Raw genomic sequence first — 23,279 nt, forward strand, 5'->3', positions numbered from 1 at the left:
AAATATTACAGTTTGAATGCTTGTTCATTAGAAAGAATTGTAAATGCTAAAATCTAAATGTACAAATTGATGAGTTTGTATTTTTAAGGATACAAATACATTCCTATAGAGACATTCGGCAGGAGTACATATAATCCACAAAGGTTAAGTCTATACTTTCGCCAGTTAAACCTTAGGAAAATATGCTCTTCCTGCGATTAAGGGGGTCCTGCCTGACCTTTTCATACATGCTGACGTAGGATCTGAGGAGGTCTTCGATCGCGTGGGCCTGAAAAAGAAAAGAATGGTTCTTTTTGTGCAAATCTTTCACGTCATATTTTATTCTCCCTAACATTTATTGGCATTCATTCTAAAGGAAATTCTGTGTTTTGTCATGCATCAAAATACATTCAAAGCCCGTCACTCACATTTGGGGTTTCACAGACAAAGGTGACGCCTCTGAACAGGGTGCCGATGGTCATCTGGAAGGAGTTGCCTTTGCTGAAGTACTCTGTTATGCGGCTGAACTCGTGCATTATCAGGATTTCCTAAAAGAGTTTTAATTAATGCAATGTTATTTGTAAATAAGCACAAATGACCTTAGGCTACTGTAAAAAATATAAATATATTGTGCTTTTTATTGAACATACCTTTGTTTCTGGGTCTATTAAGCGAACCCCTTGCTTGTTGATGCCGATCAGAAGTATAGCTGGGTAGCTAGATTCACATGTTTGCTGCAAATGAAACAACGTAACATCAGTTTCCTCAAATTCTTGCGGGCCAGTGTGTCTGTCACTTGCTCCAGCTAACTCACTTTAACTTCAAAGAAGGTACAGCCAAAGGTTGGCCACCTTGAAATGATTTTTAGGAAGTCGATTTTGGCTTCGTCCACTGTGATGCCACTCTGCTGCTTGTATGAGGAGATGATGTGCTGCAAGAAAAACGATAAAGCATAAAATAGCCTTACACCGGAGCTCCAATCCCATCTTCTGGGACACAAAATAGACCATTTGGGGGGGGTGCTTCTGTACAATTTGTTCTTTACCTTCTTCCATTCATCAGGGGACATGATTTTTTGCTGGTCAGCAGGAACCAGGTCCTTCAGCATTTTGGGGATCATGACGAACTGTGACATGTCTGACTCTACTTTAACTCTGAATAGGAGCCCACCCAGGGTAATCATGTCTTCTTCGGTGCAGTCGTGGTATCCCCGCAGGTACCTTGATCGTTCCTGCAAAGAAGCAAATTCGAGGTAAGATATCGTGGTAATTATTCATCTTAAACATGAAAAGAATCTGAGTGAATAAAGAGAGTGGTTGTAATATATATACCTGTGGGAAATGGAAAGTGAGATCTGCTTTCACATCTTTCCCCGGGCTCACATTGAACCAGAGTTTCCTCTTAAAGAGCACCAAGGAAGGTAAATTGGTCTGAGTGACTAAAAGAAGTGAGATTTACACTGATTAGATCTGTCAAGGCAAAGACATGCATAAAAAAAGTGACCGCAGCTGGTTTACTCCATTACCTTCTTTTCCCTTTTTTCTTTTTTTGGGGACATCTGAGGTTATCTTTAGACTGTCAAAGAAATAATTATCCTCTTCCATGCTCACCGTCTAAGAATTGAAACCAAAATAGCTTCGTCACATAAAGGAAAAAGATGTATTCGTTACATATGGTCTGTATTGTGATATTGTGCATAGCATTTTTGTCTTTTCTATCAGATCACTGTACAAGCTAATGTCTGATCTGACAGTGTTAGGCAACACCACCTTGGTTAGCGTTTTCAGGTACAGGCCGTATCCTTCAGGTGAGTTCAGAATGAGCTGAGAGGCGATGCTGATGCGCATGTCTCCAATTGTGGTTGTTGATGTCACCTCGACTATCTGCGCCACAGCAAGGACAAGAAATCATGATAACATTAAATCAACATTTAATGGCAAAACTGATTCTTAATCTCTTACGGTTAATACAACTCCAATGCCAAGAAACCTGTGACACTATGTTAAATGTAACTAAAAACAGAATGATGAGCCAAATGTTTTTAATTTGTAAAAGGTCTGGACTTCAGGTAGTTCAGCACCTGGACTCCTCTACTACTAAGCAAACCTGTTGTAATAGCTTCACTATGCAACTTTACATTGTCTTGCCGAAATGTGCACAGACTTCCTTGGACGACACGTCATCTGGATGGGAGCCTATGTTGCTCTAAAACCTGCATTGGTCGTTTCTTTTCAGATATGCAAGCTGCCAATTCCCTGTGGCATCAGAGATCCAGGCTTTTTTTTTTTCAACTTCAAATTTGATTTGATTAGAAAACGGTTTTCCAGCTTGTCTTAGTCAATTTTAAAAGAGCTTTAGCCCAGAGAAAAGAAGGCAGCATATCTGGAAACTGAGATATTTGGTCTTCCCTGTTTTACATTCAGGAATAATATTCTGAAAATTTCCCACAATTTGTACATGCAATTTTTTGCAGATGGTGAACCTCTCATCTTTACTTCTGAGAAGCTCTGCCCCTCTAAGATGTTCTTTTTATACCCAGTCATGTTATTGATCTGTTGCCACATAACCTAAACAGTGCAATAATATTCCTGCAAAGGTTTCTTTTTAGGTTTTCCAGCCTTTGCCAATTTTTTTGAGCTATGTTGCTTCGATCCAAATCAAAATGAGCTAATATATTTCATCAAATAGCAAAATTTAACCCTTTCATGCATGAATTATGACAACCTCGATCAGGATTTTTTATTCATCTTTAGGCTTGAAAAGATGAATAACAATACTTAAGAAAAAAATCCTGATCGAGGTTGTCATAATTCATGCATGAAAGGGTTAAATAACAATAATTACAATGAAACACATCATACATCTATAGTAACATTAAACGACCAGTGGGTGGCAGGGTATGGAATGACACATCAGTGTCCAATGTAGTGGTTTATGTGCAAGTATACCATCAACACTGACACAAATACAAGAAAACAGCCTTTGGATAGCTGTCCACTGTAGTGACCACTATGCGTGAAAGGGGTAAACATTCAAGTTTAAACAGTCAACATGATTTCATGTTCTATTGTGAATAAAATAGGGATTTATGAGTTGTGCAAATGATTGCATTTTTTAAAATTAACATTAAATCCAAAAATTGATTGAATGCAGGTTCTTACATCAGTTGTATCATCTGGGAAGTGGACTTTCTGGAAGATCTTAGGGCTGTTCTGTTGGATAGCGTCCACTTCTACGAAATGGGGAGGAAGATTCCTGGGCTTCTTACTGAGTATACAAAACAAATGAAGTTACACACAAAAAAATATTTATGTGGAATTTCAGATCACTAATTTACAATACCGGTGTTATGTTGTGGACATGTTTAAAAAAAAAATTAAACTCAGTTTTTTTTAAACAGCTGATAAACTTTTTTGTGGTTTCTAAAGTTTGAGTCTGAGAAATCAGTGCATTGTGGTCATTTTGGGGGCCAGCATTTACCAGAGAGTAGATTCTGTCAGTTAGATTTTCATCACAATTTAATACCAGTTTTAAAGCAATGTTATTTCTAAAATATGGACAACCACATTTTGAAGTATGAAAATTGTCAGTATTTCTAATCTTCTCAGGATTTTTGTGTCTAAATAGTGTTCGTATCGCCAGGCTGACCTGCAGATCTCCTGCAGCCTCTCCAGGCAAAGAGCAGCCAGTGGGTATCTGGGCCGTGACTCCAGGAAGCACTGTGTGTGTTTTAATAAATCCAAGCTGGGCGGGAACAAGCCTAAACACAGCCACATCAGCTGCCACCCACGCTCCATACTCAAACTGAAGTGAGGGGAAGAAAGAGAAAACGATATGATGGAAATGGATTTTGTGATTATTGTTTTGGTGTTTTTCTGACACAGTGAAGCACACTGGAGAACCTGTTGCTGTTGGCGGTCATCTGTCTCATGATCTGGCAGTAAATTTCATTGCGCAGTTCTTCATGCTTTGTGGCTGGACCAAAGATCTGGTCGGTCAGCTCTACGGGACTGCGGACATGTTTGATGGGGTAGTCGCCCATGTACTTCAGGATGGGTAGAGGCTAACGTTAAGGACTCACTCAAACGACATTAAAATTAGACATGGCTCTTTCCTCTTTAGATTACAGACAAACTGCTGAAGAATTTGGTACCATACTTTCAAATATCTGCCTATGTGAACCAACAGTATGGATGCTAGTTAAACTGTGGTTGAGTCATAAGAAAAAATCTCAGCAATCCTTAAATGCAGGTACCAGTTCATGTGTTTTTTTAAAGGATATCAGTGAAGGCACTGCAGGCCAGGTTGCTGAGCTCAGAGTTGTTGACCAGCACCTTGAGGAGTGGTTGCTTGAGAGGCTCTCTGGAAATGATCCACAGTTTCTCCCTGTTGCCTCCTTTGTATCCTTGCCGACCGCCACCCACAGATCTGCGAGGGACAAAGAGCTTAAATATCATCTGCACGAGTGCTGTTCGATTTGCCAAATGAAGAGTCAAACATGAATGCCACATTTTTGAGAAGCGGCATTTAGCTAAAAATACAAGAGCCTCAGTTTTACCTGAAATTCTCAAGGGCAAACTCTTTCAAAGAGACAGGGGCCACTGTTTCTTCTCCTTGAACGGGGTTAGGAATTAGTGAAGCTCTCCTCCTATCCTGCTTTGGATTGAGGTTTTCCTGAAGGGTCAGAAGCAATTTGCCAGTTAAACCACAAGAGGGCGTTATATGATGTGAACTAACAGAACTTGTGCATCTCTCACTGCATAGACTTAAAAGCGCACAATGAAAAACCTTCATGTCTGTAAAGATTTTCTGTTCTTCAGTAAAGTCTTTACCATTAAAACACCATTAAAAATGAAATCAGTGATTTGCCTAAACCTGAGCTCTGATAAACTAGTCATAACTACTTGGGTATAAAACTACTCAACATGTAAGGTAAAGTCAACTTTACCAGCATTTCACTAGTGGGCTCGGTAAGAGTTGGCAGGAACAGCAATATTTTCTTATAGACTGCACCAGAGCTGCCGGTGCGCTTGTTGGTGGCGATGAAACAGCTCTCATTAGGGGCACTTTTTTCTTTGTCTACCTGCAGGAGGTCACCTCGCTTACAAACCAGAAACAGCGGGTCATCTGCAGAAGCGTACAGAGAGAGACAGACAGACGTGAGTGTTTTGGTGTGCGTGACTGTATTTATGGATACTGAACATGCTGTAGACTCTTACCTGATTTGCTAGAGTCCTGCTGAGCGGTTGCAAACACTGAGCGCTGTCTCAGCCCTTCCACATTATTTTCTATCAGTGTTGCCATTTTCTCAGCTTCAGGAGACTTCAGGACATACTCTCCTGAGATCGTGATCAAGCTAATGGTCTGGGCACTGTCACTAAATGGGTCATAATCATCAGTGTCAGTTTTATTAGATTCTTTTAAAGGCACAATTTAAAAAGCTTTTTAAGAAAGTAAATAGAGCAAATTTCCATACACAAGATATAAAAATGTGAGACCGTACCTCTTCTCCTGGACTTTCCTAACTGCTATGTAAGGAATTTCATGAAGTTGCCTATTTCTCTCGTCCATGAAGAAGATGCCAGTCCAGTTTACAGCCACAATAAATCTGCTTTTGGGCAAAGGTGGTCCTGTGGACAGATATGGTGTTACAGATTTTAAGTAGTGAACTGGAATTCATAAATGCTAGTTACCAAAAGTAAAGTTTGCAATACAAATGTGTACGCGGCAACGTTCACTTGTAAAAGGATTGTATATCCCAGCCTCTGTGTGAAATAAGCTGTGCGCAGACTCACCTGACATCATTGTGACTTCAAAAAACTTAGAAAAGTGGATTGCCCACTTCTTGCGTGCGATGTCCACCAGTTCTCCTTTTACCTCATCCGAGTTTTGCCTCCCACTGACATAAGGACCCTACATGAGGTAACGACGATTGTGAGGGTGCCTTTATGAGGCGTTATGTTTTAAAACACTACATGCTGACCATACATAAAATAGACTGATTTACCTCTTTGTGTGCTGAGCTGATGAACTGGGTCCATCTTGTTTTAGACTTGCTTTCAATAAGCTGGGTGGTGATGCACTCATCAACCACTTTGGTGAAGTTCTCAATGCTATACTCGGAGCCAAACTTGATGTAATAGTGCATTATTGCCAGCTGGATATAATCATCATCCTGAGTAGATAAAGTACAACTTTATTAGATACAGTTGACAAAATGTTTGGAGAACATCATGATAAAAATTACAGTACAATAAAAAGTGGACCAATAGCTACTACAAATAAGAAATAGTTGACCTCACTAAGTAACTTATTTGAGCTGCAAAATATTTGAAAACTACGAAATGCCTGCTGATATACTGTTTAGCACCACAGTACAGTAAATTTTACATTTACACTTACTACAGTTATCTAGTTTCTTACTCTTAATTTGTTCATTTAAGAATCACAATTATTGCATTTACTCTAAAAACACAATGAATGAAAAAAAAAAAACTTTAATGATACATTTTCTTTTTTTCTAAATCCTTCCATAAATCCTTCCTTGTTCTTTAGTGAGACACAGGCAATAGAAACTAGCCGTGAACAAACATCTACAACTTTTAGGCTAAGCTAGTAGGAAATGGTTGCCCGTCTATGCGTCCGACAGCCACAAAGCAATGTAAGCAGTTATTTATTCCATTTAAATTAACTTCAGCTTTCACTTTCCTAATCATTGTATTTTGCCAACTCTTTGGCCATTACATACATCTCATCATGTACCCAAGCTAGTTGTTCACTTTCTTCTTCTGTCTGCCATTTGCTTAAACGTTAGCTAAGCTAAAGCCAAGCTAACCTGTCTTGTAAGGCTTACAGGAGCTGGAAGATTGAATGAGAGGTTTCTGTGGGTTTGTCACTTGTTCTATTGTTACAATATAAATCCTGATTATAGAAAGACATTAAAATAATTATTCATGAGTTACTTCTCAGACTGCAGCAGTTTTACTGGCTTTAACTGTTTTACGTGATAAGGCAGCTAGCTTATCGCTGGAAGAGACTGCAGTCCTTTACAAAACCTTGCCATGAAAATGAAGGCATTTTCATTTTATTTTGAAAGGGGAGTGCCTTGGAGGCTTTTTTATATTTAAGGTCTCTTAAGCGTTGGCCCAGCAACAATTAGTGCCACTTTTGTGCTTTATTTTGTACATAAGAGGAAAATACACCAGAAAAGTAGATGTGCATACTATGATTTTGGAACTTAATAGCCTGAGTGTCCTGAGAGGCGACTGTAAATAAGATTTATTATTATTAATATTATTATTATTACACACTGTTTTCCGTAATATTTCAGGAAAAAAGTAAGAAGCCTTACCTTATCAGCAACGTACTCTCCTGCCTTGATTCCTTTGATGATCTGCCTGTAGATAAGATCTGTGCTGACTTCATCTAGTTTACATTTGTGCCAGGGTGTGAACAGTTCCTTGCGGAGGGACAGCGACCATGGGGCATCCTTCTCCAGTCTGCCTTGCCTCCTCATCTCTTCCTCACACTGAGATATTGCATCTAGCACGTGTTCCCCAGAGTTCCCCAGAGACCACATCTGGTGACGAGAAGTCAGCAGAGTTTGAATGAGTGTGGCAAACTGCAAATCTTTCTGCACTGGACTAGTCTGAAAGTACAGTCAGAAGATACAGAGTACCCAAGCCTTGATGTAGAATCAGAAGCTATCACTGACCTTGTCATAGAGGCTAATGTACAGGGAGAATCCGTAGGTGTCTTTGAGACCGATGTCGTTGGCCACATCTTGGCAGACTTCCTCAGATGTGGAGGACGAGTCCAGTTGTATTTCAATATTTCGACCATCCTGTATTGCCACAGTCGTTTCAATGGGTTTCCTGGTCCTGGCAGCCTTTCAGTGCAGGGTAAGAAAGAAGAAAAAAATCAGTTGTTTCCAACCACAATTAAAATTTTGCTGCTGCTCGCCAAAAGTTAAAACTAAATAAACAGTGACCTCAGCACCATATTGGAGCGCCTGCTGTTTTTTACCTGTAGCTCTATCCAGCAGGGCAACTCTTTTCTTGGTCCATTGGCTACGATACGTTTCAGACGCTCAATGCAATACCCCCTGTAATCATATGGCCCTCTGCGGAGAAAGTTCTCTAAATACTGTGAAGCAAAGAACAGGACACAGTAAGCAACATGATAATACCTCGGCTAAATTCAAGTAAAGTGACATGACAAGGATTAAATATGAAGTTTGAGGCAGGATTAATGAATGACTTCATGTAGATTGACCTTCCTAAAGAGGTCTGTTGGAGGGAAAATCCCCAGACAGATGGAGAGGAGAATCCACCCTTGCATACGACTCCTCCTGTCATTGTTATTCAACAGCTGCTTACAGATCTGACAATAGATCTCATCCCTGCACAGAGAGAGAACCAAAAAAATGAAAAAAGTAGGTAACATCTTAAAATACAGCCCATAACCATAGTTCCCTGTAATTAAATGGAATTTTAGTTATCATAATTGAAATGACAATGTAATCATATTTATCTACAAATACTTAAATTTAAGTACTGCATAAGTAATTTTAATTGATGTGTAAGTAATTTTAGGCAGCCCATGTAAATCCCAGAAAGTTGACTCGTTTTCAGTGGGAGAAACCTTTCATCACACATCCAAGTAAATACGGCCCACAGCCCAAAAACTATAGCCCGTCTAGTAAGATGAGGAAATTATTGTTTTTCTGCAAAATTAGCATAAAATTTCACACTACTTAAAATTACTTACACACATTTACCTACAGTTATTTACAGATATATCATATTGTTCATTCTTCAAATTTCTTGTAAGGCAGCATTTACCATATGCCGTGTTTTGACAGAGCATAGCCAATGATGATGTGAATTTTTTCCAAGTCTGAAAGTGGCCTTTGCAGCGTGGTACCCTCTCCAATCATAACATCCTCTTCTCCTGTCAAGTTTTCTGGCTGGTTACGATGACAATAATAAAAATAATAGTAATAATAATAACAATTGTCACACAGTGTGTGTTATGAATCAGTGACAGAACAAAAAAGACAGAATGAAGAGTATTATAGTTACCTCCTCGGGGATAGAAGAGGCTCTTCTGTTTCTGTCAAACTTTTTCTTGTTCTTCCTCAGTATTTTCTGTCCGGAAATGACATCATTACTAGAGGTTAAATAGTTTGATTGTTTTTTTTCAGTGTAATAATAAGATATATGTAATAGTTTACCTGGTCCAGTCCCACCAAGTTGCTCAGCCTCCTGCCCTGCCTGCTGGGTGGAACCTGGGGCGTGTTGCTTGATGCCACTGATATGGCATCTGAGGATTTGGGTTCTGGTATATCCCCCATGAATCGCAAAATGATCCACCATATAGTCAGACATGCCTGGAGGTGAGGAGAGGAATGAGAAACTGTTTGTGAGGAGAGAAATCTCTTGGGTTAATAGTGATACGGCTGTGTCTCGTTCCCGTCTGACTTCTCACCAGTGCGTCACCCTCATCGTCGTGATGCAGAAGAGACTTCTTGAGTCGGTAGGGTATGTGCGTGTGGCTGGCGTTGTCCTGGAAGTAACGCTGGCTGAACCTGCGGAATGAAAACTCCTCACCGTCGTCCTCAAAGTCATCGTTCTCCTCCTCCTCCTCATCTTCATCCACCGAAGGGGTCGGGGTTATCGAGTTTGATGGTGGGGTGACTATCAACTCTGTCTCCAAGAGCTCAGAGTTTTCCTTTACAGGCTCTGGACTGCTGTGACTCGTCTTTGGAGGGAAAAGAGAATTTATACCAGATCTTAAACGCACACACTAAATGAAGAAAAACTAGGACATGTTAACATGACAGAATTAGAATCAGCTAACCTCAGATTCTGAGGTTTCTTCGTCTGCTACATTGACTGAAGGCGTGACCGGAAGATCTTCGTCGTCTGAATCGTGCTCTGACTCTGACTTGGTTTCCTTGTCCAGTATCTGTGAGACCTCCTCCAGCTGTTTTAAAACTAAAGCCTTCGAGACACAAAAGAGACAAAAAAGGTTTGAAAGTAGGCTCCTTTTCAGAGTGCAACTTGTGCAACTTTACCTTCCAAGATGCTGATCACTCACCGTGTTCATCATGGACTCAACTTCCCTTCTGGCCACCACTCCTCGCCTTTGCGCCTGCAGCCGTGTGACTGCCTCTCTCTTTTTCTTGAAGTCCTTCCTCGCCACATAGCCTCGTACCTAAACCCGATCAATCAGTGCAATTTAAAGTAAATTATTTAAGAAATAACAAAAATATCAGTAATTAATAAAATACACAACATCCGATATGTAACGTAGATTTTGATAAGATTTGAGAAAATATCCTAATTTCACTATAAAATGCTTAAAATTTGATCAAATACAGCGATATTTTCCAGTATTCCAAACAATATAAAACAACCACTTGTAACATATTGCACTAAACAGTTACTACATGAGAGTACATGCCTGTGCTTGTATGACGACTGCTGCTTCTCGCTGCTTTTGGTACTTTGCCTGGAGTTTCCGGCTACGGATCATAGCTGCCAGCCGCTCAAAGCCGCGCTGAACCTGGTCAGACCGAAAGAGGGAAGCAAACCTGAGGTGAGTCCTCCCTAAACATCAAGGCAGCTACAAGCTCTGACTTCTATAAAAGGTTATTGAACCTTTGTTTTCATGTAGGCTCTCCAGGACCGCTGTAGCACCACGGCTGCCGAACGCTTCCTCAGAAAAGACTTTCTAAAAGAGATTTGAAGCAAAGAACTTAAGTTATTAAAAAGTTGTATTTTTAAACCTTCATATGTGCAGTCCTTTCCTCTTATGTGTCCTCTCTGCACTGGATATGAATGTGTATGATGTCCTGCACCTGTCTTTCTGTCCAAGCATGACTCTCTGGATCACCACAGCTACCCTGCTGAGCTCTTGTTCCCGCCGCTTTTCAAGAATAGAATCGTGGGCATCCTGAGATAAAGATAATTTTTTTTTAAAAACTTTCTGATATTGAAGAAAACTTCAATCTTTAATCATATTCCAAAAATTAATCCACGTTAATGTGGATTCATTTTCTGTAATCATTCAAGAGAGATGTGATGTCTCTTTGATTTAGTGTTTCGCCATGTCTTGGCATCTTGTGCCTTGAGAAAAAGCTACAATACAACACGGTTTGCAGTTACAAGTTTTCGGCACCTTTAGGAAAACTTTGGTATTGCCTATTTTCCATTCGCCCTCCCCTTTGATCACCGCCCCACAGATGGCTTTACAACAGGCCGCAGCAGACTCCTGGAGAGACAGCAAAGCATGTATCAGTTAAGAGCTGACGAGAGAACCCAATAAAAGACTCATTTTCACATCTTGGGTTCCAAAAACAGGATGCATCATGACTTAACGGTATTGGGGTCGCAGACGGTCGTCTTCAGGAGCACCCTGTAGCGCTTTAAGAAGTCGTCGAAGGTGTGTCGAATGGGAAATCCTAGCTTCCGAATACGGATGGTGTCGATCATGCCGGAGTATCTCAGCTGACGCATACACAGCTCTCTGTCAAACACCTAGAAGAGAGCAGATTAAAGTGGTGATGAATATTCTCTTAACACAACAACTATCCAACCTTTTTATTTTTCAGGCTGGACTATGGGGTGATTTCCACGTCTGCAGTAAAATGTCAGCAGTTCATTACTGTAAGTTTGATTTGAGTGTGTGCCCAATCAAATGATCATCCAAGCCGAATTTGGCACATGTGAATATATCCGTGTGCCAGATTTTGTTTCTATCAAATTTCAAATCTACCCAATGTTTATTGCCACTTTTTTTTTTTTTTTACAACAGCTATTAACCTCAGAGAGGCTGGACGAAAAGTTTGGTTGTCAAATACCTCTGAGGTATTCCATCTCAAAAATGTCTTCAAATTTTATTTTAACATTTTTTATGGTCCCGAGTTTGAACATATATAATGATTGCTGTGAAATTTTTGCTCAAATACTTTTAAAGATCTATTTTTTTGAAAAATGGCCCGTCGACCCACTGGATATTTTTTCACACTTTGAAATATGTGGTAATTTTTGAACATGAATATCTAAAAATCTATTGAAGATAAAACCCTGGAAAATTCAGTGCTTTTTTCATAGCAATCCTTACATATGCTCAAACTTTGGCTTATTAGATTTTTAGGTAAATTTGGGAAGGTCAAGCAGAAAATGTACAAAGCATTTGCTGATTTGAGACTTAATGACCCATTTGAATTTGAAGTGGTCCTGTGTGGACCACGATCACCAAGTAAGTGCCAGTTCTGCCAGCAGGTGCTTGGATTTCACAGGAGAACTGTGACACGTGCCACTGTGGACTAACAAAGCTTTGCCACATTATTGGTCAGGGAGTTCTGAATGTGTGAACTTTTCATGACTTCTAGTCTAAATCCAAAGGGTGAGAAAAACTCACAAGTTACTAGCACAGCATTGTACTTTACTCTCTGTGATATCAGGTGATATTTAACAGGAAATTGGCTCCGTTGGTTTATGGCACAAAACAGAATGAGCTCTATTGCAAATGGTGGCAGTAAACATAAAAAAACAAAACAAAACAAAAAACACAGCAACATCCTTATCATTTTGGGAAATGACAGGATTTAAAAGAAATGTCTTAATTTCAGCAAACATTAGTTTGCTGAAATACACTAGTTTATCACAAGCTTCCCCCTCATTTCCCTTTCTTAGCATACATGATTGCTCAGTTTACACAGCAACTGTATGGTGTTGCCGTGGCGGCGGAAGCAGTTGCTCATTCACCTCAGATTGCTTGTCGTTGTTGGGTTTGAAACAGCGGATGAAGAAAGGCTGGCAGGCAGACAGAGCCTTCATTAGGGAGTCCAGAGACTGCCGGAATTGGCCGCTCAGCGTCGGCACTTGTTTGCGAGTGTCAGCCAATCCCTGTGAGGATGACACGTGACAGAAGGAAAAACTCAAAAATGAAGTCCTTGATACACCTGATCAAATAAACATTGGCAGCGTTATGAAACTAAATGACACAGGAACATTTATTGCAGTTTGCCCAAGGATCAGACATGACTTTAGCCTGTCATACCCGCAGAGAGTTGCTTGGGGTCATGATGAACTTGTTATTTTTAACAGCCTTAATCCCATTGGTTGACAGTTCAGACTCAAATATGTCACGCAGTAGCTTATTGGCAGACATGTCAAGCATCTTAATGATGTCAGAACTGACAGCGTCCCTGTTCTTTTCCAAGAAACCTGAGGAAGGAGAAAAAAGGCAACAACAAAGTATTACTGCGCTCATGAGCACCTTGCGTTGGCTGAGGTTTTAATATTTGCTGTTTGCTTGCCTACCATTGGAGTCGTACTGAACCAGGCCAGCGAAGTGGCAAATCCCAAAGTTTGTGTCGCGTTCACTCCTGGAGGCGATGTAGTTCTTGTTTCCTTTGTGGTGCTGGTTCAACTTCTCTAGCATCGTAGCGTCTGTACCCTAAGGCCAACCAAGTGATTATTTTGAATAGAAAAGCTTCTGCAGCAGGGCAGAACCTTAAATAAGAAACCTCAGCAGAAGCATACCTTTGGAAAGTGGCTCTCTTCATCAACGAGAGCCAGCACGTTACATTGTACTCCAGCTAGAAGGTCGAGAATCTTCTGATTGTCGCTAAAGTTGATGTTATCCCACACGACGCCCTGCTTCAGGTACTCCTTCTGCTCGAGCTTGAAGATGTGGGCCACGAAGAACTGCTGCAGCTTCTCGTTGGCAAAGTTAATGCAAAGCTGCTCAAAACTGTAAAATAAACGATGGCTTGTAAATAGTGATAACTGAAAATTAGATGCCTTAGTATACCACGAAATGCCCGCTCTGTCTGATTGTCTAATGTTTCATAAATATGTCAACTTTATGTGACAGGTGATACAGGGCGGCAGTGCTATGGCTGTGAAAGCTTAAAGATATCTGAGAAATACGTTTGACTCAACTAATCGAATGGGTAAAAATGAGGATACTGGTAATGTACACTCACAGGCCACTTTATTATGTACTTTATTAGGTTCAGCTGCTTGTTTACTTAAATATCTAATCTATGCTGCTTTGCATCAACAGTTCAGGCTAAGGTTATTGTAGCTGAACAATACTAAAGTGAAAAAGAGTACTAGACTTTTTAGTTAACTAAATTAAAAAGAAAAACTAGAGTTTAGAAAAAAATCAAACTGAAATGATTTTGTGAAAATAAAAAATATATTCTTAGTTTTATTATTTGATAATCCTGTAAAATTTGTTATCGCAACTTGTCTATTAAGGCTTTGACAAAAATGTTTATTGAGACTTTGGAAGTTTATGAGCCTGTGAGTCACCTGCTATCATTTTTTTTTGTTTCTTAAATTGTAATGCCAGTACTGATTTTGTAAAACCTTGCTTTTGGCATACGCCCTAACTACAATAATAGCTATAAAGACTAAAACCAACACTGAAACTAATAAAAATTTATAACAACAATAAAAACTAAACTAACATAAACTAAACTGAATTCCAAATAAAAAGTCAAAATGAAAAAAATATCTGACGAATTACAAAATAGGAAGTACAGAAAAAAACCCTCCTGACCTGTTAGTGTTGAAGTTCTCGAAGCCAAAGATGTCAAGCAGGCCGACGGACAGGTAGGCTGATTTGGAGTTGCTGGTCAGCTTCTTGTAGATGACACTGTTGATTTTCTTAACAATCCATATGAACAGCTTATTGTAGATCGCCTGAGAGAACAGAAACCAAGCAGAGTTACATTTGGTGGAGTTCTGAAACACACAAACTGTTTATTCTTTTCTATATTTAATTGTTTCTTTTGAGCTCTGCACCTGATCCACATGTTGGTGACGATGCGTGTGGATTTTTACATGTCTTGTACCTTACAAACATAAGAAATCAGTCACACTAAACTGAAGCTCATCAAGGAAAGGTAAGACGAGAGTTTTCTAAAACATGCCGAGTAACTGTAGCAACGCTGTAAGCACCAGTCAAAGGTTGGAAATCATCTCCTGCTCTATCACAGTGAAACTGTAACGCTTCCTCATAAAGTACAGCGTGCAACATTTACAGGGCTCAGATTTCTTTCATCCTAAGCCAGGAACCAATAAGGAAGCAGTGATTTAAAATTGCTGGCTCTCCCTCATTACCTTCACAAAGGCGTCTCTGCAGTCTGCTGCCTGTTCACAGCTCAAGGGTTTAGTCACCATTTCTCGGTTGGTCTTAAAGGATCGATGAGTCAGATTGGTCTCCAGGGTGGGCTTCTCCACCTTTAAGCACAAGAAACATAGAAAAAAAACCCCTTTACTAGTGCTATTTAATAGCAAAGGAGATCTTACCTGCTAATAGAGAAGGAGACCCACCTCCAGTAGTGATGCCGCCACATTGAAATGTTCCGATTTGCTGACGTCACTGGTTTCCAGGTTATTTTGAGTGTTGGCTGATGGAAACACAAATTCATACATAATACACAAACAGCACAATAACAGCTGTAAGGAGTAATCCTGTGAAATGAAAAGCTGATGGTGAAATTATTATTTTTTTGGTCCTCTGGTGTCAGTGAAACAAAGAAACTTTCATTCATTCCAAAACAACTGTTCCAAAGTTCTAACCATCCATTCGCTTCCGCTTATCCTTTTCAGGGTCACAGGGGGCGCTGAAGCCTATCCCAGCTGTCATAGGGCGAGAGGCGGGGTACACCCCGGACAGGTCACCAACACATAGAGACAGACAACCATTCGCACTCATATTCACACCTGTGGGCAATTTATATTGATCAATTTACCTATCCGCACTAAGTGCATGTCTTTGGACGGTGGGAGGAAGCCAGAGTACGCAAACACGGGGAGAACATGCAAACTCCACACAGGAAGACCACAGCATGATGGTGGAATTGAACTTAGGACCTTCTTGCTGTGCGGCAACAGTGCTAACCACCGTGCTGCCAAAGTTACACGTGAAAAATCATGACCCCATCTCTCAACTTTGTTTGGGAAACGGTGACATGAGCCAGACCAATAAACCAATAAATCAGCGGTCAACTTCTCCATTAAAAAAAAAAAAATAATAATTTCATTGACAAATTCAAAGTGTAGAAATGATTTAGTCTTATGTAATTCAGGTGCTCACTGCTATTCAGTTTCATTGTTGTATAACTAGCTGCCTGTTTATGGAACAATAAATTCATTCACTCATTTAATAATAGATCTGAATAGACTGCAATCTGCCATAGCTATTATCAGGCCTACTGATGCTCTTATTTATTATATGCTTGTTTTTTGGCACTGAATCAAATCTAGCATTCGATAAAATTAGGAATGGAGATATGTTTGATTAAACGTTAGGCAACACTTGAATAGCTGTTCTGTTAAAATCTGATGGGGAAATGATTTTAAAGATAAACTAAGCTACATTATGTGCAGGCTAAAATCTTTACATAGTTTCTAACTCTGTATCCTCACCCTCAAAGCAGACGTTTCCCAGGTGTAGTACGGCCGCCAGGAGCTTGAAGATTTCTTGGCAGTCTTTTCCTGAGAAATTCAGCGTTTTTAGGGCAGAATTAATACGACTGTAGTCTTTGGCATCGCCTCGTCCTCCACAAGCAATGCAGTTGCCCTGAAGAGTGAGAGACAAGATTTAGAATACCTAGGGGAAAGCAGGGGTGTCAAACATAAGGCCTGGGGGCCAGAATAGGCCTTGCAAAGACTCCAATCTGGCCCACAGGACAGCTTTGGAAAATGTGAAGGGGTGCGTAGATTTAAAACTTTTAATTGTATTTTCATAAGTTTTACAGCTTTGTCAATTAATAATTAACAATACTGCAATTTATACTACACACTAAAGTAAATGACTAATAGATTACATGACATAAAATTTCCTATTTTTCTACTATCTAGTGTAGAAATGTCTGTTTTGTTTTGTTTTTTACAAAAAAAAAAAGAAGAACATTTGCTGTGAATTAATAAAACCTTTAAAACTATAGGACAGTCTGGGCAATGAACTAGCAGAATTTATTCTGTAATTGTACACGACATCACAATAACTTCACCAGCAATGCTGGCAGTCACAGCCTTCCTTATTGCAATACCTTGGTAAGGAATTTGTATTCCTTGGCATTCCCAAGGCTCAGGCGTTTTTTCTCCTCTGCTGAGATTCCTGCCAGCAGGCAGTAAAATATGTGGTAATTTCGCTCCTCCAGAGCCTGAGGTTGCAGAGGAAAAAATTAATCATTAGTTTTACAAAATGATAAGCTCACGCAAGTTTTTATGCGGGCTGGGTGGGAACATGTTTACTTTAGCTTCACTCCTCTTGTTGATGGTACTGATAGCGACAATGGCAACAGCAGCACACGAGATTAAGCCAACAACAGCACATCGACTGAAACAAACTCTTCAGACATAGCGTGTTGTGTTTTTACTGGTTTACCGCACATGCCCGCCCCGTGGAGAGATAACAAAGGTTGTCTTGAACAGAGCTGACTCACCTGATGACAGACACGAGACTTTTCCAGAAGATACTGCTCCACGCGTGCACCCTCAATCACTCCATCCTTGTTGAAGAAGATTTCCAAATATTTCCCAAAGCGGCTGGAGTTGTCATTGCGGATTGTTTTAGCGTTTCCAAAAGCTGAAATGCAAAAAGAAAAAAAAGTTGTTGTTGTTCATCCTTGCCATAAAGACAACATTTCATAATGACTGTACGCTCTTTGGCTGGTGTTCCCTACCTTCTAGAATCGGGTTGGACTCCAGGATCTGCTTCTCAATCCGCTGCTCAGAGAGCTCACCGCTGACGGCTGCAAGGTACTGCAGGATCAGTTTAGTGCTCTCAGTCTTCCCTGCTCCAGACTCCCCACTTACAGAGATGGATCAAATCAATGAGCAGTTGTAAAGAATGAAATTCAGATATTAAAGATCCTCAGTGATAGAACAGACGCTGACCTGATGATGCAGCACTGGTTTGTTTGATGGCGAGTCATGTTAAAGTAGCAGGCCTCAGCGATGGCAAAGATGTGAGGCGGAAGCTCTCCCAGTTTTCGCTTATGGTATAACCTCACCTGGAGAGAAAGAGGAGGGTATGCGTGTGAAGTAGATCACTGCGATATTAGAGTGAAGTCATCAGTTGCGCATATCCTTACCTGCTCTTCTGTGTATATTGGAAAATCTTTGTATGGATTCACGGCCACCAGCACCGAGCCCGTGTAGGTCTACACAATCAGAGAAATGTTGCATTAGAAATGAATCTCCTTTAACTTTCTCTACTCACTATGTGTTTATACACAATCAATAGTTATTATTAATCTCTGGCTCTATTCCACAACATCTCCCTGAACCTGAGAGCCAGAAAGTTTTTCGTGTTAAAAGGGAGTTTTTCCTTCCCACTTTCAAAGTGCTTGCTTACGGGGTCATCTGATTGTTGGGGGCTTTCTCTGTTTTCTGTGTATTATTGTAGGGTAATAATAAATAAAGTGTTACAAAATAAAGTGTCTTGAGGCAACTGTTGTTGTGATTTGGTGCAATATAAATAAACTGAATTGAACTGAATTGAAAATTTAACCAAAATGATGTTAAGGATACATCTAGTGTGTGGAGTGACAAGATACTTAATGTTGCTCTTGTCAGACAAATGATCCAATGCTATTTTCAATCACGGCTAAAAACAGAGCAATTATTAAAATTATTAAAATGCTTACTTATATCTGTTACTTATGTCTATTCATATCCATCTCATTTTGTCAGACACTAAATAAAAAGGTAAGACTATGAACATTTAGAAAGTTTGTCCACCAGACCTGTAAAATGATAAATGTTACAGCGTCTGTGTTTTTATTTGCGACTCAGTAAATGTTTTTGTTTTAAACTCTTGAATAAAACAACGTACTGTCACTAGTAAAAGACAGTGAAAATAAATGTTCCGCAGTGAGGTTTGTGCAAATTTGGAGTTTACTGTACATTTGGAGTCTGCCTGGACATTTAAAATGTTCTATTGTTCTGATTTGCCACAATTGAATCAAAGTTGATTTAGAGAAAGAAATCCGAACAACTCATGTGAGGCTGGAATCAAACATCAAGGGAAGATGTTTTAAAGTGTTCTGGGAGAAATGAACTCTTACAAATTAAAGGAATATTTCCTATAATCCATTATCAGGCCATCCAATTGTTCTTAACCACTTATCCAAATCAGGTTTGCAGATCCCTGCTGTCTTTGGGCAAAAGCGTTAACAGAATAGTGTCTATATGAGGTCATTCACAGCACGCTGGCCTCATGATGTGTAGATATTTTGAAAATTGAGTTGAATGAACCAAATCCATTTTACTTTTAATCTGCTTTTTATCCTCAGCAACTGTCTTCTCTGTCTTGTAATATATTTTTTTCTATTTTTAGCTCTGGGAGACGCTTTGCTGTGTCATGTTTATACAATGACAGTAAAGATAAAGACACTTGACGTCAAGTTGGGGATTTAAGGTACAAGCGTCCAAAGTTTGTAAAAACAGTGGTGACAAAAATCCTTTTTTCCTTCAGTGAGTTGCTCACATAGATGATGTCTTGTCTGTGTCTGAGCAGGAGGTTCCTGAGGAGACCGGCCTCCGTCATGTCCCCGAGTTTGATCATGTCGTCCACCCCCTCCACCGATGTAGGGTGCATGATCTTGAGGGAGGCTTCCTGCTCCGGTGACAACCTGCGCTCCTGAGGAAGGGTGAAAACGGGAATACACTCAGCGACATAACACAAACTGTTGCTGTTTTGGGATGTTTGATTTTTGCCCTGTGAGAGTACAAAAACACTGTTTACCTTTCCCTCATCGTCCACCAGCGACCGCTGACCCGACGGTGTTACTTTGACCCTTGCTCCGATGGGCACCCCTATGCTCGAGTCCGCCCAAACCCATTCCCCCTGAAAGCAAAAGACAGAAAGATTTCACGTTGTCCTTCAGGGACACGGGACTAGGTTTCAGTTTACGGGAACACAAAGTGACACTCGGTGGGGCAGCAGTTCTCTCAATAAAACTCACATCTCCAAAGTTATTATCTCGAGTTTGTTTCAGCCTTACCTTTCTCAACATCACAAGTTTCTTTTATTTCTAGTCCCTGGAGAGAAAAAGAAAAAGAAATCCATACAATGAGTTGCAATTACCAAAGTACTGATGATTTAAAGGGTTTCTTTTGGCTTTTTTAATCTGAACTGTTGTGTTCAATGCCAGCGCTTAAGGTGCGCAGCGGTAAAAAAAATCACTGTTAATGTCACTATTAAAATGAAAACAGTCTACCCGATGATCCTTTGGTGTGGGATCTTCATTAATTCCCGTCTCGTTCCTCGTCTTTTCGTCTTATAGAATCCGTCTCCGTATGAGGAAGGATAAAACTCAGCGTACCTATTAGTGACAGAGGTTTTATGACGCTTTGACTTTGGACTGACTGTAAGAGGAAGAAGAGAAATGGATCGCTTACTCAGAAGTGAATAAGGAACTTGTCACAGTGGAGTGATGTGTGTCTTTCTGGGCAATTTAGGGGAGCTTTTCACCTTGAACTTGTAGTATTCCTACTGAAGCTTATATCAGGTTACATCCACTACATCCACTACTACTGTACAGGACCAAATCTTAAAATGCACAACCTGCTGAAATCAACAAATCGTGCAGGTCATGTTGTTTAAATAAGAAGTTAAATAAGAAGATAATAAGTTTATTATGTTGACATAAAGGATATTTTACATAAACGTCCTTGGTGGTGGATTTACCAGGATCACTGCAGTGTCATGTTGGATGGATGTATATTCAGACTTTGGACCCTGCCTGTGTAAATTCTAGAAGACACAGCTGAGCATCTCCCTGCTGCTGCAATAAAGATGTAAATATGAGATTAGACTGGAGAGGGATCAGATTTCTGCCACAACAGTGTTATTATCAGCATTCTTGTTATCAATTAAACCCTATTGTACGCAACAGGGTGTGGGGAGTCCACCATTGTGGCCGTGCTGGGTCTTCAAGAAGTTAATCTTTCCTGGCAGTCAGAAGTTGTTCCTTAAATCATCAGGAAATCCTGAGTCGCTATTAAAGTTTCATGGGTTTAAAGTCATGACAGTATACTTGGCTGATTGCTCACAGGCGTCAGCCCGTTCAGCTCTGATAAGGAATTCCCTGCAAACCAGTCACAGTTAAGAATGGAAAGCCTCGTAAAAGCTTCATCACGACAGTGCTGCATGGCTCTGGGTAACCTCCCACAGATGGGCAGTGCAGCAATGCTTATGTAATTTAATGGGGTGTGGTTTAATTGTCTTCAAACCTGGCTGCTTATGACGTCAGAAAGAAAGGTGAACTTCTGGTCTCTAGTCATCAGCCTGATCTTTGACTATTTTCCTAATGACACGATAGAACTGACGCACTGAGACGATTATATCAGGAAGCTTTCATTTTAAATGAAAATCTGTTCCTCATACATATAAAATAAAGGTGGGGTTTTTAGCTATAAAATGCCTTGAGTCTAGGTTTTTACTGCTGCTGTGGTTCGGTATTTGCACTGGTTTGTGGTGACTTTGACTTTGTTTGCAGACTATTTGCATTTACTGCAATGACATTATGGTCCTGAGGCTATGGGGCAAAAGGTAGAGGTGCTGTAGGTAGGTTGGGGGAAAAAGCTCAAAGATGGCAGTGTGAATGTGTGAAAAAGAGCCCAGCAACAATATCAAGAGAAATACATTTTTCAGACCTATATAAGCCTGATATTTGTTTTTCTTTCTGTCCTCGTGGTGACGAGTTAGGAAGGTGTTTAACCTTTACATACTGTTCATACTTCATGCTTTCACAGTATTGGCCAAGAACTCCTTCACAGACACTCCCTCAGTGCTGACACGTAAATCTGACCTACAGATTTCTTAGAATGTATAAATAGTCTGACATAAATGAATGGATGATTAATTTAAGTTTCAGAGAGAATACAGAGTGGATTTTCTAGGATTTATAACACTCGTTTTTCTGTGAATAACATCCATTTTCACACAATTTCACCCGTTTAAAGCATAAAAACGTACAAGAAATGATTTAAAATAAATTCTATTAAAAGGAAAAAGTGTTGGGATTTATTAGACACCCGTGTATAACCCTCTCATTAACCACTGTCTTCATTGTTAAATGATAGAAAGCCCACATTTATTATCAACATTACCAGCTAGTCCACAAACTACTAGCACTTTCCAAGCAGTAGTGAGGAAACCTTGTGTGTCAAAACGACTCAAATTTGATCCAAACAGGACACAAAGGTTAAGGTGGAACGATCATAAAGATTTCAGACTATATTTACATAGAAGCGGATTCCACTAAAGCGGCTTTGCATGATCTATAGTTCAAAATAATCCTTGACTTTTTATTGGGCCCTCGCAGGTCATTCTCTGTCTCATGTTTGTTCTCTGCCCCCTTCCTTCAAGCCAAGTTTCTTCTGAGTAAAATAAAAATAAATTATACAGATGTCATCCTGCCCTACCTGCCTAGATCCCCTCTAAGTTATTCACAGATCCTGCACTGTCCCGCTGTCACCCTTTGTTTCTCACATTTAGTGTTTTTATATTTTTAATCTTTTTTTATATTTATCTCTTTTTCTAGACTTCTTTCTTTTATAATTGCTTTGTTTTCCGTTGTATGTATGCTGCTATGACAACTCAGTTTATAGGATTAATAAATTATTCTGACACAGGGGACTATTAATTATTATTACTCTAATTATCATCACCAATACAGGATTTTTCTCTCGGAAATTTACTCCAATAGTCAAGCTTTCAGCTCTCATTTTCTTTCCAGTGTTTCAGGGAAATATGCAAATTTGAACAAATGTTACACTTATCACCAGCGTGTTGTCTATTTTACCTCATGCAACACACAAAAAAACAAAAAACCACAACCCCCCTCAGTTTGATAAAGGCCATATTCAACCCAAGGAAAGGGTGTGGGATATACACTATCAGTAGTTTATGAAGGCAGGGTAATCAATTGTTGCATGGTGGTGAACTACAGTGGACAAAATCTTATCTTTGAGCTGTTGCAGTACGTTTATCACAAATTAAGACACTCCTTGGCAATTAAAAAAAAGAAAGAAAAAAATCTGTGTTGTTTGCTATATAAACTAAACAGAAGCAGGCAGTGCCTGTGTGCTAATGGTGATATACTAATGGACCCCAAAATAGCAGCTGATTAATGTCTGATTAGAAGTTCCTTTCCTTAGTTACAATCATCACAACCATTAACTTAAAAAAAAAAAAAAAAAAAAAGCAGGCATGATAAAAGTAATTTACAGACAACAAAACACACAGTTTGGATT

At 39.8% G+C, this 23,279-nt stretch overlaps 1 pseudogene; it reads right to left on the reverse strand.

The window, feature by feature from the left end:
• Positions 1 to 116: 116 nt before the first annotated feature.
• Positions 117 to 20,035, reverse strand: LOC134616762 (unconventional myosin-VIIa-like; annotated as a pseudogene).
• Between the last annotated feature and the right edge of the window lie 3,244 nt (positions 20,036 to 23,279).

This window comes from Pelmatolapia mariae, linkage group LG18 (assembly GCF_036321145.2).
Source record: "Pelmatolapia mariae isolate MD_Pm_ZW linkage group LG18, Pm_UMD_F_2, whole genome shotgun sequence".
In the NCBI taxonomy this organism is placed as follows: domain Eukaryota; kingdom Metazoa; phylum Chordata; class Actinopteri; order Cichliformes; family Cichlidae; genus Pelmatolapia; species Pelmatolapia mariae.